Consider the following 12,657-nt stretch of genomic DNA (forward strand, 5'->3'; position numbering starts at 1 on the left):
ACTTTTATTTTTTTCCCTGCAGGTTTCTTTATATAATTTGAAAGCCTACCGCTTTTGCTTCTCTTAAATGGGCACGCCTCATTGTTTTGAATCAAGCGCTTTAAATAATCATCAATAAACTTTTACCAAACTCGATGTGTTCGTCGCGCTTCCAACGGTATGCTTTTAATGTGGTTTCGAATTGCTTTTAACAACTTAGGAAAAAATTTTCCACGGATTCGTGCTTCTGGCGAGCTTACACTATGCTTAAAAAGCTTAAAATATAGATAAAAATACTCCACGTGAACACGCATTTCTTTCATGCTAAATTTTAAAGCCCTGAAAAAAACAAAAAGGTGAAATTTATCCGATATTTGGACGCGTGTTTTGCGGGATGAAATATATAGCCACTGACAACTTAATAAACGTAGAGCGTGGTGGGTCCCGAGCATCTTATTAAATAAAACAATCATAATTTTCTACTTAACCTTATCAGTGTCCGCACAAACAGCAAAATGACTTGCCTGTGCCGAATAACCTGCTTCATCCATCGAATTACGCTGTACACCGACAAAAAAAAAAAAAGGAAAGCTTTATCTGGCAGATTGCCGATTGACACTAGTCAGTTGTCTTTCGAAACAAAACACCTCGTTTTTGTGCCCTTTCTTACCATTGGTCCTTTCCTATTTGAAAATGCCAGTAGGGATCTCGCTCGATCGCTATCGCGTACCTGAATAGGAGAAGTCCCCGTCAGGTGATGCCGACGCCGCTAGGCATCATGTTTCTGAGTGAGAAGAGCTGATGTCGGTACAATGGGCGCAACGAGCCCGCTATACAGTGGCGGCGAGCCTGAATAGGGAGTTTTCGTAGATCGTTTTCGCCATCCCGCAAAGGCTCTCCGCAACCCGCTACGATACCCGGAACTCAACAGTCAAGGCTTTCGGCGCGCAGGCGCGGTAGAGGCTTCTTAGTTGCGGAGGTCTTAGCGGTGGGGAAAACGCGGTCCCTAAAGCGCACTTTTACCGCTAATATTTCGTTCATCGTTGCTAACTTCAGAGGTATTTTTTTCAAAACAAGTTGAACTTGAAAACATCACGTCCTTAGCGAGCCTGCAGCGTCATTCTTGGCACTGAGACCGGGTTAACTTCCGATATCAAAAATAAAGAACTAATCTTAAATCGATCTTATAATATTTAAAGGAGAGACAAACAACTCGCCAGGGGTTGGAGGTGTAATCAACGCAGTTAAAAAAGCTGTATCATGCTGCCAAATTGAATGTTCATCTGATCTTGAAGTGCTTTTGATCCAAGTAAAATTAAATTTTCTGTGTTTCTTGGTAGATGCTTGTTATCGTCCATGCCATGTTAATCACGCCGAATTCAACATTTCGCTTTACAATATTCTAGGAGCCGGAACCAAAATTTCCCAAATCATTCATGTTTTTTTGCAGGCGATTTTAACTACTTATAAATAAACTGGTCGTCGTTTAAAGGGGCACTGACACCCCAAAAATTGTATGTTTTTTTTATTGTCTAAAACGATGCAAGTTGTACGCCGAAAAATACAGCAACGCAAAAAAAACTTTCCACGCGCGAGCGAGCGCCTTTTCATTTTTTTTGTGTGTGTTTTTCTCTCCAGCTTTTCACTTCCTCGCTTTTTTTATTTTTGACGTCAAATATCATGAAATTGAGAAGCTTTGTGGGCGACATTTCTCTAACATTTAATAACGGCAATCGTAAAACATGTTTTTTTTTTTTTTTAACGCAATTGCCAACGCGCTACGGCCCTTCTTTTTTAAATACCAAAAATCAGAGTCCTGTGTGATGTCGCCTCGTGGCGTTTTATCCTCTTTCGGAAAACATGGCGGCGCTCAACGCATGTAGCAGAGGGTGATAGGTGAGTCGGGGAATCGGACAAAGTGGTCTTTTGTAGGTGCCCGACGACCTCTCAGACTTCGAAAAGAAAATCGTCAAACGGTCAAAACAGCTGGGTCTTTGTATCGTAGTTTCGGTCGTGACTCCGCCGGAAAAGCCTTTCACGGAGAACCGGCAAGACGCCAAGCGTCGTCTGCTCGCAGCGATAGGCGGCACGGCACGCACGGAGGAAACGCTTGACTAACGTAGACGTTTGGGCTAGTTGGTATTTTATGATTAAAAATTAAAACAGCGCAAGGACACGGACAAGAACAAGAAGGTAGGCGAACAGCGACTTGTTCATCTACCTTGCTCTTGTCCGTGTCCTTGCGCTGTTTTAATTTTTAACAAGGAGGAAGCCGGTTGTTCCCGGTACGCCGGGATACTTCGGGTCGCGGCGGCAACGGCAGTTTGGAGCGGAGGCGTGAAAGAAACTCGACTCGCAGGAGAGCTCAATATTTGACAAAACAAAAATTGTTTTTCTACTTCACAAACACTGAATCCCCAAGTTTCAAATATTAAGCGTAATGTCCAGGCATTGTTTTCAATCTTTTCGGATAATAAAAAAAAAATATATGTTTTTGACGTGCCAGTGCGCATTTAATGCCCCTTCCAGTATGCGCAAGTTCTCGCCACTGCGCAGAGTTTCTTTCAATAGCAAGTATTTATAGCCTTTACCAAATGATCACCAAAACATCACGTACTCCCGCTATATTATATTGATTTCTAACCAGGAATCCGAAATGTGTGACGTATGTTGGTATTATAAAAATATTAAATGATCCCGCTCTTATTCATGTCGAATCATCACAAAACTAACCCGCTCAACCAATCTTCCGAAGCAAATATCTGCTTTTTCACGTGCAAACATCGAAGGCATCCCGTCAGCAATAAAATATTTTGAGAAGTATTACATGTCATCTCATGGCAAATGATCCGCAAGTGAAAACTGGGTTATCATCAAAAACACGTTCATGGATAGCTTGAAATATTTGTGCCTAAAACGTCCGTTCGATCTCAAAGCGCGTCTCCCAGGTTATTCGCGAACGCAAAGAAAACTGGCGAGTTGTCTGCTTGGTCATCATATCGCTTATATTCAAAATTGTGCCAATCTGAAGTAAAAAAAAGCAAAGGTAATATCATTTTCGGTCACTTTACAAAACATTCTTTCTACGGATCTTAAAAGGTTATGAAAGAGAGGAATTCCAAAAAAAGAAAAACACCAAAAATATCCCTTTGTTTGTAAATGATCAAGGCGAAACCCGCAGTGAAGACCAGGCTGCCCCAACTTATTAAATTCATACTTTTCCATGGTCTTTACCCACAAAATCTTTCGACTGCCCTTCTACATTCTGACTTATCAGGGAATAGCTATGCCTTCTCTTTTACTCAGTTCTGATTGAATCCTCAGGGCAATCAAAAACCTGTCTTCCAACGGCACCCCTGGAATTAACGGTATATCTGCCAAGTTTTCAAAACTAACAAAGCACTCCGCATCAAATATGCTCGCCGCTCTTTACCAGCAGAATCTTAGTTCTGGTGACGTACCTTGTGACCGGCGCTTCGACGAGATAAACCCATCTTCAAATCAAGCGATAAATCAAATCTATCTAACTACAGATATATTTCGCTCGTTAGGGTTCTTTGTAAGGTCATGGAACATGTTTTTATACTAACATTATCTCATACCTGAATCAATGCAACTTCTTTTCCTCAACCACCATGGTTTTAGAAAAAAAAAGTATCCATGCAACGGCCAATCATTTGAGTTTGTCACGGATCTTCATTTCACTTTTTCATCATCGATGCAACCAGACGTCTTATTTATAGACTTCGCTAAGGCATTCAAGACCGTTTCTCACAAGCGACTGCTTTTAAAACTATCTCTTCCGATTGCTCCGTTAATCAGGCGGATAACCTTGTTTTTAACAAACAGGCAACAGCCGGTTTCGGTTAACAATTCTTTATCACTATCAGTCCCCGTAACTTCAGGTTACCTCGTGGCAGCGGTGTCGGTACCCTCCTTTTCTTATGTATATGAACGATCTTCCGTCTTCAATTAAATTAGCTATTCGAGTATTTGCAGACGACTGTGTTATTTATCGAAACATTTCTTGTCCTATGGACCATCACATCCTTCAAAATGACCTCGACGCTATAAGTGCGTGGTCCTCACAATTTCAGATTAACATTAACCCCCCTAAATGAAATCTAATGAATATTTTTACAATCTCAAAGAAATTCTTTAACCAATACTCATTCCTAACGCAGCAACTAGAATCAGTAGCATTATACAAATACTCTGGTGTTCAGTTTTCTCAAACATTATCATGGAATAACCACATCGACAGCATAATCAACAGCTCACAAAAATCACTAGGTGTTTTTTTTTAAAGACGGAACCTATATCTGGTCCCCATAGCAACTAAAGTACTGTCTTATAAAACAATAATTTGACCTAAACTAGAATATGCAAGCATTATATGGCATCCACATTAAAATGACCTAGCTTCTAAATTACTCTGTTCAAAACAAGGCTACCCGGTTCATATCAAACCATTTCTCGCCTGAAAGTAATGTCTCCGCTTTAAATTTCAATCTCCGTCTTCCTTTATTATCTAACAGGTGGGAAATAAAACGAATGTGCGTTTTTTATGCGATGTACTACAACAATTCATACTTCAAAAACACTTATTACCATTCTGCCCAGTACATTTCTTCTCGAACCGATAATTAATGTAAAGTTCAGCAATTCCGCTCTGAGACTAATTCTTTTTTATTCTTCCCTCATACTGTCGATTACTGAATGGAATGACTTGACAGACCATATGGTTACTAATACAAATCATGAGTCATTGAAAGAAATGTGCAATTGTCTGTGTCCCAAGTAGAACGTGTATAAATTTCCATGCTTTATTTTTCATATTTCTTTTTTGTGTTCAGTTGAAAATAAGCTCTGTTTAACGTGTTAACGTGATTTCGCAACTTTTTCTTTGTGAATTACATATGGTGTGATCACGTTGTTATGAATGTACGTTGCTGCCGAACCCCTCATGTAATGCGTGTTTAAAACACGGCTTTTAGGTAAATAAATAAAATGAATATATTTAATTCGCATGAATTAAAACAGCCGCGGCGTGCTTACAGCAGCCAGCAACTTCGACTGTCTAAGAGCACTTGCCTGAACTCAAGGAGTGTGCGCGACTGCACAGCTGTAGGCGAAGAGACAGTTTCAACAATACAGCATTCTCATCTATGACCAAATAGCTATGACTTCCGAAAGCGAGCGGAACCATAAAGAAAAACAGCATTTTTCTTGAGGCGGATGTCACAGGCGACGCTAGTCTTGCACTTGCGAGACACATTTCGCAGTCGACAGAGGTTCGCCGTGGATTACCGCCTCCACCAAGGAGACATGGAACACAAGCAATCTTCTTTTGCAAAAATACGCATCCCCCCCCCCCAAAAAAAAAAAAAAATCGTGTGTTAGCAAACAGAAAGCTGTAATACTATCGCATCGCGCTGTTCGCCATTGCAGCAGACAGCATGACGAGAGAAGCGAACGCCGAATTAAGGCGAATTTCCACCACGACGCGGCGCCACTAGTATCGCCCCAGCACTCCCCCTGGCCACCCCTTTCCGCTTTAGCAGCGCGAACGCTGGAGAGGAGGTCGCGTCCTTCTCTCCGGCGTTCCTGCTGAGGTGGAAAGTGGTAGGAGGGGTTTCCCCTGAACTCTTAACCTGTCTCCGACTACAGACCTTTGCAGCATAAATAAAAGTTACGCAAAAATTGTCGTAGGTCTCTTTTTATCGGTAACGCGCACCATTTAATGGCAAGTAACTGGTAAAAGATTGTGTTACTCTTTTTAATGCGAAAGCATTAACTGTCCTATGGAGCGGAGCCGGTGGCGTCTGTAACCGCGAAAAACGTCAAATAAATTCCCATTCTGCCATTGGCTGAGCGAGACGGCAAATAAATTCCCGTTTTACCACTGGCTGAGCGAAACGGCGGATAAATTCCCATTGGCTAAGACGCGTCATAGTTCCGAAGAGCGCCACCCCACTAAGGAGCCCTCGCCTGGCGCTGCGGCCCGCGCACCGGTAAAAGAGAGGGTGTCGCTGGCGCGGCCGCCGCTCTCTCGACCCTCACGGGTCACGTGTCAGGCGTGGCCGCAGCCACGGGGGGTGGGGGGTGGGGAGTGGCCAAATTTTTGTACTCTCTCCCTGTGCACTACTGTATTACGTGTTCTACGCTATGCATTCATCCATGTCGCGCCGCGGAGGAATGGGCGCGCTGCTTGCAGGAACGCTTTCATATTCCTACACGTAAGCAGTCTTAAGTGTCCTCCTGGAATTTTTTTTCGGTAGCACTTACCGCACCGGTTAGCGAACAAAGGGTACACTATTTCGTTCGTGACGATTATCCACACAAATTAGCGTACTCTTAGGATGACGCACACGCCATTTACTTCCTTGAGCCCCCGAGTTCAGAGGAAACCGAGCCTGTTGACGCACGCGCTGTCTTTATGCCATTGCTCGTGCAGTGCGGACGGTCACCGGTTAGCACCATGACGTAATGACGTCCCACGTACAATGGCAATCGTCAAAAACAATAGAGAGTTTTAGTAGATCGTTCCCATGACTCCGATAACGATACCCGATGCTCCGCCACCGCCTCCTTGCGCATGCATAGTATCGTTATCGGGGCTATCGGAGGTATCCGGAACGATCTACTAAAACTCTGTAATGACGCGCCTATGCATTCTGAAAAAAAAAAAAAAATTAAGTATGCAGCAACGAGGTAGAGGGGCTTAGAGCGATAAACCGGGGTTCCGGTCTGCACTCGAAAGTGACCCCCATAAGGAGGCTGCCATTGTACGCAAATTTGACCACACGTCACATGACCAAACCAAATACGTGACGTCACAGGAAAGATGGCAGCGCCCATGCAGCGGCTGGCCCCAGCTGGGCCGGAGCTTGTCGGATGCTTTGTTGGTTGTCGTTCGTCTCGGCGAGTTGATTTCAGACGCGGAAGCCGTCATATAAAGCCGGTCGAAAGCGAGTTCAGCGTGGTGTTTGACGTAGGTATAACGTGAAAATACGGAGGAACGGTGTGCATTTCGCTGGTGACCGACCGGGATATTGCCACGGAAGTGACAATCTGACCTACGTTGCTCGGACCTCGGATTGATTCGGATACCGCTAGGATAAAATTTAAGGCGACGTTTCTGTGCTCTCGTTGACCATCGGAATCTTCGAGGTTTGCAGTGAAGCGTGTGCAATATATTTGGATACACAGTTTAGCGACGAAAATTGCGTGAGTCGTGCTTGGCGGTGTGCAATCGTGGTGCAGCTTCGATCAAATGACCGAGGGCTCACTTCGGTTGTGCGGCGCACCGGAAGGCTGCCTTGAAGCTGGTAATTCCCGTGCCGTGCTGAATGATGCTGTGCTGCTTACTTACAAATTGTTCCGGCGTAGAAGTGCACTTTCACGGAGCACAGGTGTGCGGCGCACCGAAGAGCTGCCTTCAAGCTGGTAGTTCCTGTGCCATGCTTTAGGTGATGCTGTGCTGCTTCCGAAATTGTTCCGGCGTAGACGTGCACTTTCACGGAGCACAGGTGTTGCAGTTGGTATCGATCCCGCTGGTCTGTCGCACGTTTCGTCAACACAAACGTTTCATCCACACTCGTTACGCGAATTGCAAGCTGTCCGGACATTTCATCGAGCGTGTTACGTACCCAGCTCGCGCCGCTTTGTGGCAACAGTGTGCAGTGGCTCATTACCAGAAAAGTGGTCCCAGATCCATTTCAGTTCAGTTCGTCCACGGCAGTTGCCAAACCCCGAAGGAGAGGATTTATTCGGACAGAATGCCACTAAAGCAATGCAGCTTCTTCAGTGGTCAGGATAGATTCTCTTCTGCGAGTTTTGTTATACTGTCACGGATCCTTGTTCCAGTCCTATCTTCTATCAATATTCACTATTCTGGGACACTGCAGGTCATGCTCAGCTGTAATCGTATATTCTGGTGGAGGTGCTGGGCACCCATAGCCCTTCACTCTGTGTGAACCCGGCGGCTCTTCAGCCGAGTAACTCGATAATGGGACACGGCTGGCGGACTATCCTGCGTCTTATACCCCCGTCGAGCCGTAAGCAAAGTCCTGACCCGAGCCTGGCAGAACAACCGCAAGACGACCGAATACCACAAGGAGTAACCTCGGAAATACACCACAAAGCACCTGAAATCCGAGCCAGTTGCTGCTACCAGAAAACACCACCGGAATTCGGTCTCCTGTGAGAAAATCCGAAGCTGACGAAGTCAGCAATGACAAACCTGTAGCAGCAAACCGTGTCCCCTCCCACCATTGTTTGCATGCCTGTCGCAAATCACACTCCGACGCTTTTTCACGCAAGCTGTATGAAGGCGTCAAGGACTGGAATGAACAATATGACAGTGTCGCCCGCCACATTGGGTGGACAGACAACCAGCTCCTGCAGAACCTATACTTCTCGTGGAAGAAACTGCCGGCGCTGGTCTGAGAACCATGGATCCTCCTTAACGTCATGGGAAGTTTGCAAGATCGAGCTGAAGCGCGCATTCGTCAGCCACCATCAACGAGAGAGAGCTGCATTCTTGATTCTGTCCAGGACACTGCCCCAACGAGAGCGCCACCGCACTCGTGGAGGATGTTTTGCGCTTCATCGAGCGCCCACGCCGACCTTGATGCTACAGAAGACAAGAACGTAAGAATCCCATGCCCCTCACGTGAGGGACAACACCTTCGGCAGCCTTGTCCGCAACCCCCAACAACAGTCGAAGTGTTCATATCACCGAGGCTTCCAACATGGAATGTGCACTGCATGCCCGAGCCTGCCACTATGAACAACTTCCCGGCGTCTCGACACTCAAGTTGTCCAGCTACTACTTCGACGCCAGCCTCCCAGGCATCCATGACATCATCCACGACGTTGTCTGGAAGGAGATCAGGAAGCTACTTCCTGCCATCAGTTGCCCGGCTTTTATTTTGATTGCCGAGATTGTTTCGGAACAAGTTTGACAGGTATTTCAACCGAGACTTCTGCGAGCGAAGCGGCATCTGACAAACCAAGAGCAACTTACGCCACAATGGCACGACGACCGCCACCGGCTGCCCCTTAGTATTCAATGCCAATTCAATGAGACACTCTAACGCCGAATCATTCCCGACATCGTGTGTAGGTCTGTGCTCAACAAAGTACACCGAGGAAAACATATGTGATGCGAATGTGCGACCGAAAACCACTTTGCTACCACTGCATGAAGTCGACCATGTCTACCAAAGCAGCCCGTACCAATGAATTGGTCTGCGAGGGTTCGTGCCAAACGACCCTCGATTACGTCTCGAGGAGCGACCACGGGAGATTAAGGATTACCTTCGGCGACCTTTGCCCCTGATGCCGAAGGTGCTGAATCGAAGATTCTGAATCCCTGATTACCCCGAAGCTCCTCATGACCATTACCTCAACAAGAGGTAAGCACGACAAAGCAGGTGAGCGGCGGTGCAGTGACAGTGGATTTGGTGTCGGTTGTCGTCCAAGGACAATACCTAAAAATTTGCTGACATCAATTTTCTGTGTCCACTCCACGAAGCACACAATTTCCAACTTTGAGGGAGAATGCCCCTGAGTGACTTGAAGGAATAGAATGGTTGGTTGCTCTCAAAAGTGAACTGCAAGCATCACCAGACTTGGATAGCAAACAAAAATTGTTGCCAGCTATCAAGTCAACGGTACAGCAAAAGGCACAGCCACGTAAGCAATACATGCCCGAGCTTGCTGCATTCATACCGAAAACTACCAGGAAAATTTTCGGATTAGAAGCCAGCCCTGCAGCTTCAGTGCATCAGACGTCAGTGGCCGCACATGACGTATGATTACAAGACAGCATTAGTCGGTCAAAGTTGCCACTCGACCAAACTGAACACCGACGTGCCAGGAGCGTCATCCGACAACAAGGTCCACAGGTACTACGACTGAACGCCTGACACGAGACTGTCGCAGAAAGAACTCGTTATGGAACCATTTCCTAAGAATCAATAATTATGTAATCAAGTGGAAATAAACATATTTGATACACTAACCAGATAAACATATTTCCGCTTGCCTTCATGCCTTGAGAGTCTACACACCGAGAATTGTGTCCACTGCACGCTCTAGACCTTACGAGGACACTCGCATCTCTGACCCTTCAATATTAATTAAGGGGTCATACCAGACTGGCAGACTTCTTGCAAGGGGCTGCACTCGTTCAACCTTTCCTGAACATGTGGTGCATCCGAAAACCAACTCCAGTGATGTGAAAATGTTATTTATTAATTTATTCCTTCTAGGGGCCTTCGTAGGCATTGCAGAGAGGATACTTAAAACTACACACATGATAATAGCATTAAAGCACACTGCTGTAACTTGTTAATTGGAAAAACAAACACACCTCTGAGCATATAGTTTAATAGTATGTGTTGATGCATTGTTATATAGCATGACACTTCCTATATGTATGACACAATAGACCCTTTGCAGAACCTTATCAAGCAACACAACTGTCACCATTTTTTTCGGCGTAAAGCACACGAATGGGCCCCAGTTCACGTCGAATGCTAATGCAGCCTTCGAGTCCAATACGTGCTGAGCCGAATTCACAGGGATGGCGGACATAACATTCTTGTCGAACAAATGCCCAAAGTCTAAAAGCTTGGGGTAATTACAGTAGTAGCTACTGTAATTTGTTTCATCAGAATTTGGCAGACGGCAAAGGCTACGGTCTCGGTGAGTCAATACACACATTGGAGAGAGGCACATGACAACATATCACCAGAGTGCTCGTCTGCACAGATTTGTCACACACCTTCGCTCCGTCTCTCTGGTTGGCTCGAGGGGGCTGTGGCGGTTGGCCTTTTCCAAGTTACGGTGATGCGAAGTATAGACAGCCCACACTTTTAAAAAGAGTCTATTGAAGAGACCGAAAGGAATGGTAGTCAACATTTTTCAACAAGACTGCTCTCCAGCAAGAGATGAACACATATATGAATCATCTTATCCAGGTAATTAGAACAATTAAATAATTGACCGACGAATACAATGCACTCTTGATGGAAAAGAGTATAGCTGCAATAAATCCTACAAAACAGAAAAAAATGCGCAGTTAATCTATGCATGCACCAAAACAGTTGTTCTTATAGCAAGTTGAATAGCTTTGAAGCAGGTGCCTGCAACGATTTATTCTTCCCCATACTCAATAAAACGCCATCCTCGTAGCTGAAAATAAGGGTGCACTTCGCACTCACACACACACAAAAAAAAAGGAAGAAAAGCGATCGAATGTAGAATCGTGGATTAGCACAAAAGAATCGAAGGAGCTTCATCGCTAAAAGTTGCTATGGTTGTTCTGTTACGGAGGGCTGAAACAACTTCCCTTAGGCCCTAACGCGACGTATACATTTCGCGTAGATTCTAAGATATTTCAACGTTCAAACAAAGCTAAGAGAATGCGAAAATTTCATGTTAAAAGCACTCAAAGTTCTATCGGTCCTCGGACACATCCCGGAATCCGAGCACCGGTACGGCGATGCAGAGCTGATGCTGTCTCACAGGTGTTAATATCCAGATGATCCAGAGCGATCTTGCGCAAAAACGGTATAAAGTCTCATTCCTTCATATTTTCACATTATACCTGCGTCAGCGAGCACGAAGAAGCCCGAAGTCGTCGGAAAGCAGCTGCACATCACGGCTACCGCGCACCGAACAAACTCGCATTCGCCAGCTCTGGGCGCTGCCATCTTACCTGTGACGTCACGGCTCTTGGGAGGTCACGTGACGAGTGGTCACATTTGCGTAAAATATGGCGGCAACCGGGGGGGTGCCACTTCCGAACTTCCGGTTTATCACTCTAAGCCCCTCTACCTCGTTGGTTCAAACCTCTACTGTGCGCCGCCATTCGCTTCCTAAAACCTGTACCGTCACGCAGTGGGCGCTTCAAAGAATGTCGCTACTTGAAAGAAGCTCTTATCTAGGGACTTCAATAAGAAAGGCCTCCGAACGCCCCACTGTTCCTCCATAGGACGCCAACTCAGCAATTGGACCCGAACCCGATGCCGAACTTCCCTCGACGCTTTCATTGGACACGATGCCCTGCCGAGCACTGACGCAGCAGTCGTATCCAATCGGTGTCTTCGCTCGATCTCACTGCGATAACGTCAGAATTATAGTTCCCAGGCTTTGACTAGTCTAGGTGGTGTTGGCTGGCCTCTGCCATCGCCTGCATTTTCGGACGATGTCGGCAATGTCAGGAGCTAAAATTCACGAGAAAAATTTGCAGAACAGTCGAATAGCGATTACTGTGATAAGAAAAAAAAAAAAAAAACCTGGGCGTTTTACTTCTTATTAGATCACTTGATTATAATGCCTGCCAGATGCCTCCGTGCCGTGACTCCAGTGTACCGCGGCACTTGCGCCCCTCGCGTCAGTCTTCATCGCCTCAAACCAGCGCAAAAGCTACGCAGAGAAACGGAAAAACACGGACGCGGGCCTGTACTCGAATGGATACGGTAGTCAAGGTATAGTTCCTGTACTGCAGTCAATCGAAAGGGCAGCGAACTTCGACTGAACTCTGACTCCAACGCCACTAAAGCGCAGTGTAACTTTGAAAGCACACCTGCAGGTCTGGGTAGTTGTTGCAGTTAGAAGCTTGAGTTCGGTAGGTTCAGAGAACTTGAAGGAACGCATTTTTAT

Source organism: Ixodes scapularis, unplaced genomic scaffold (assembly GCF_016920785.2).
Source record: "Ixodes scapularis isolate PalLabHiFi unplaced genomic scaffold, ASM1692078v2 PGA_scaffold11__112_contigs__length_91849675, whole genome shotgun sequence".
Classification (NCBI taxonomy): domain Eukaryota; kingdom Metazoa; phylum Arthropoda; class Arachnida; order Ixodida; family Ixodidae; genus Ixodes; species Ixodes scapularis.